The sequence below is a fragment of the Artibeus jamaicensis genome, unplaced genomic scaffold (genome assembly GCF_021234435.1).
Source record: "Artibeus jamaicensis isolate MK-2021 breed Jamaican fruit bat unplaced genomic scaffold, CSHL_Jam_final contig_452, whole genome shotgun sequence".
Lineage (NCBI taxonomy): Eukaryota > Metazoa > Chordata > Mammalia > Chiroptera > Phyllostomidae > Artibeus > Artibeus jamaicensis.
Window position 1 is genome coordinate 9,623,765 of NW_026521837.1, and position 4,817 is coordinate 9,628,581.

A 4,817-nucleotide genomic window follows, 5' to 3' on the forward strand; every position below is an offset into this window, starting at 1 on the left:
GCAGGGTGGCCTCAGATAGAACACATGTGGGGGCTGACATTGGCCTGCACCACACAAGAAATCTCAGAGTCTGTGTACCCAGTGGACAGCTACAGACCATATTGGAGCACCACCACCCTTCTCCTCTACACCTGATCTTTCATGGAGGGTGGAGGGTGGTAGTCTGTGTTTACAGCCAGTCCTTACAGCTGACTGTACTGGGTAAATCCCACCTATTTACCTACCAACAGCAGTCAACATTCAACTACAAGAGGAGGGTGTCCTCAGCACACAGGAAGGGTGCACCTTGAGTACCCAGCTTGAGTGATAGGGGAGGTTGTGCCACTGGACCCTATAGGACACCTACTACATTTCTTCATGAACCCAAGATAGGGAGCTCTATCTAATACACAGAAGCAAACACAGGGAGGCTGTCAAAATGAGGAGACAAAGAAACAGGCCCAAATAAAAGAACTGATCAAAACTCAGGAAAAAGAACTAAACAAATGGAGATCAATCAGATGCAGGGTTCAAAACACCAGTTATAAAAATGCTTAAGGAAGTTAATGAGGACCTCAACAGCATAAAAGATCCATTCAGAAATTAAGAATATACTAATTGAAATAAAAACAATTTAAGGGGGAAAATTGTACAGTGGATAAAAGTGAAAATCAAATAAATAATTTGGAACATAAGGAAGCAAAAAACAACCAACCAGACCAACAATAAAAAACATTAAAAAAACCTGAGAATAGTATAAGCACCCTCTGAAAATAGTACAAGACAATTTGAAGAGTTCCAACATTTGCTTCATAGGGGTGCCAGAAGAAGAGAAAGAACAAGAAATTGGAAATCTACTTGAAAAAATAATGAAAGAATATTTCCTTATTCAGTGACAGAAATAGACATTCAAGTCAAGGAAGAACAGAGAGTCCCAAACAAGATGGATGTAGGCCCAGCTGATTTGGCTCAGTTGATTGAATGGCAACCTGTGAATCAAAAGGTCACTGATTCTATTCCCAGTCAGGGCACATGCCTGGGTAGCAGGCCAGGTCTCCAGGAGGGGACACATGATAGGCAACCACATATTGATGTTTCTCTCCTTCTCTTTCTCCTTCCCATTCTCTCTTTCTAAAATTAAATAAATAAATAATCTTAAAAAATGGATGCAAAGAGGTCCACTCCAAGACACATCATAATTAAAATGACAAAGGTTTGAGATAAAAAGAGAACCTTAGATGAATGAAGAGAAAAGCAGTTAGCTACCTACAGGGGAGTTCCCATAAGACTCTCAGCTGACTTCTCAGAAGAAACTTTGGCAAAAAAAATATTCAATGTCACAAAAAGCAAGGATCTATAGCCAAGATTGCTCTCCCCAGCAAGGATATCACTTAGTATTGAAGGGCAGATAAGGAACTTCCCAGGCAAGGAAAACCCGAAGGAGTTCATGATCACCAAACCATTATACGAAATGTTAAAGTGACTTATTTAAGAAAAAGAAGATCAAAACTATGAACAATCAAATGGCAATAAATACATATGTATTGACAATTGACCCTGAAAAACAAACTAAGCAAACAAGAAGAACAAAGGCAGAGTCATGGATACTGAGAGTGTTTTGATGGTTGCCAGATAGGAGGGAGGTGTGGAGGAATAGGATAAGAGGTGAGGGGATTAAGAAGTACAAGTGGGTAGTTACAGAATAGCCATAGTGATATAAAGTACAGTATAGAAAATGGAGTAACCAAAGAACTTATACACATGACCCATGGACATGAACAATGGTGTGGGGGTTTTCCTGAGGTTGTGTGGGGTCTAAATGGAGGTGGGTAAAAGATAAATAATAAAAAGTATTAGGATGAATTAACATTTAATAAATAAGCATTTAACAATTAAAAACCTAAACATCCAAAAAAAAGAAAGAAAGAAACCAGCTGGTAAGACAGCTTTATGGTATAGCCCTGAGATGGCAAATGCTGCCCACTTTGATTCTGCTTAGGATTGACTCTGACTACTGAAAAATAATAAAACCCAAATACATCTAGAGACATTATTCTGTCACAAATAGACCAGAACAAATAAGCTCTGCTTTTATTTTATTTGTTTGAAAAATTGTTAAAGATATATATATATATATATATATATATATATATATATATATATATATATATATATAATTCTTCTGCCATACTTATCTAACCATAAGTGATTTATTTTAAATTTCTTAAAGATTTTTATTGATTTATTTAGAGAGTAGAAGGGAGAGAGAGAGAGATCAATGTGAGAGAGAAACATCAGTTGGTTGCCTCTCATGCTCACCCTGACCAGGGACCAAACCTGCAACCTTGGCATGTGCCCTGACCTAGAATCCAAACAGCAACCTGTTCGGTTGAGAGATTATGCCCAACCCACTGAGCCACACTGGTCAAGGCTAACAATAAATGATTTAAATAATGATGTTCAATGTGTAAATGTTGTGTAAGTATCTGTGATATAAAAAACATTGGGAAGGTAAACCAGTGTTTTCCACTTTTGTGAATTTTATCCTCATTCAACTTATTTGAGTATGTAGAAATGCAATCTATCCTGTCTCACTACCAGTGCATTAAAAAATTAGAAACTTATTTTTGTATTTTATGGTATTACTATTGCACTAATAAAAATTTCAGTAATACATATTTTGTATTCTTTTGACCCAAAATATAGGGTATTAGTACCCATAACAAATTGACACTTTTATAAAATTGAAGCTGGTACTTGGGAACACTGAATAGATTCAATTAACAATTTTGAGCACAGGGCAGGTTGGGCTAGGATGGGAGAAATAGACAGAAAACTGTAGTTGAAAAATAAGTAAATAAAATAAAATAAAACAATTTTTATATCTAAAACTGCAAGCCAAAAGAGAATTTCTATGGTTAATATTTCAACACAACTCTCCTTATTTGAAAAAAAACTTGATTAGTATTTTCCTTTCTCTGCATATATCTATTTAATTAATATAGAACTTTAACTATGTTAATAAAATAACTTTTATGCTTGCCTTGAACAACTTTACACAGAAACAAATATTTCTAAGCTATAAGAAAACAATCACTATGATCCAACTATCAGAAGCATAAGAGGTTTGCTATGTCTTATAAAAATTCAACTTCAACATTTATTTTAAAGTGCATATTTTTATTAGTTTTTAAATGACTATAAAATCTTTATATAGAATAGAAAAAAGTAAAATTTTAATGCCTTATTGAAATTTAAGATAGGACCAAAGAAGACCCTTAGGTAAAAGAGAAAAGGGAGGTATTTTTAAAAGAGCAATATTTTACAGGCAAAATTAACAAGTATGTGTGTATATATGTGTGTGTGTGAGAGAGAGAGAGATTGATTGTATACATACATACCACCTTAGGGCTTATTTTACCTCCTCATAAGCAGCATAGAAGAGGTATAACAGAACTTACCAATATTGACATATAATATTTTATTTCTAAATTCTCCAAATAAAAAAATAGATGCTGAATTTCCTAGATTAACAATGATGAATAATTTGACTTCCAGCCAAGATGGAGGCGCAGATAGACACACTTTGCCTCCTTCCACAACCAAAAGGACAACAAATTTTAAAACAAAAACATAACCAGAACTGCCGGAATATTGAACTGTATGGAAGTTTGACAACTGAGCAGTTAAAGAAGAAACATTCATCTAGACCCATAGGAGGGGCACAGCCAGGCATCCAGGGTGGACAGGACTCATGGCAAGATGGCAGCTGGAAGGCCAGAAAGGTAAGGCAGCAGCTGGAGAAGCAGGCAGTCCCACATTTGCTTGTGGATAAACTGGGAAGAACAGCTTGGGAGTGAGACAGACTGAGCAACCTAGGGTTCCAGTGTGGGGAAATAAAGTATCAAAACCTCTGACTGAAAACAACCTGTGGGGGTTGAGGCAGCAGGAAAAACTCTGAACCTCCTTGGAGAGTTTGTCAGAGAGACACACAGAGTCCTAGAACACACAGAAAACCACCCACATGGGAATAAGCACCAGAAGGGCCCAATTTGCTTGTGGATAGTGAGGGAAGTGACTGAAAGTCAGCATAGAACTGAACAAGTGGCATTATTCCCTTTCAGACCCCTCTCCCCCAAACAGTACCACAACACAGTGACATGGGTTGCCCTGGTGAATACTGTTAATACGTAACAGGCATGCTAAGACAAAGAAATATGGCCCAAATGAAAGAACAGATTAGACAGGGTGAGGTTAAGAATAGTACAGGGGAGGGACATCCGCCAGGACGGAGGCATAGGTGGAGACGCCGTGCTACCTCACACAACCAAGTTTAGAGACAATTAAATAATAGCAACAGAAAACACAGCCAGAACACAGAAAATTGAACTTTTCGGAAGTCTGATAACAACAAATTCTTCAGCCTGACCGGTAAGAGGGGCGAAACCGGCAACTGGCAGAGTGGGGTAGCACAGGAAAACTCGGTCAGACGGACTCAGGCGGCGGAATCCAGGTGCAGGGTTGGACCTGGTGGGCAACTCAGCAAGCAATCGCAGGGAAACAGCAAGGGAGCAGGGCTGCGGGTTGACTGTGGTCGCCCAGTCATATGTGGATAGACAAGCCAGGGAGTGGGTGATTGGACGAGAGCCAGCAGCCCCAGCAGCTAGCGGTGGCAGAGGGTGCGGCCATTTCCCTGCTCTGACCCGGCCTCCACATACAGCGTCACAACCCAGACTTAATGGGCGCAAACAGAACAAAAATGACTCAAGAAGATCTCAAAGCCCAAGAGCCTATAGATCTAAGCGATGAAGAAATAGCAAAACTCTCAGACGCACAGT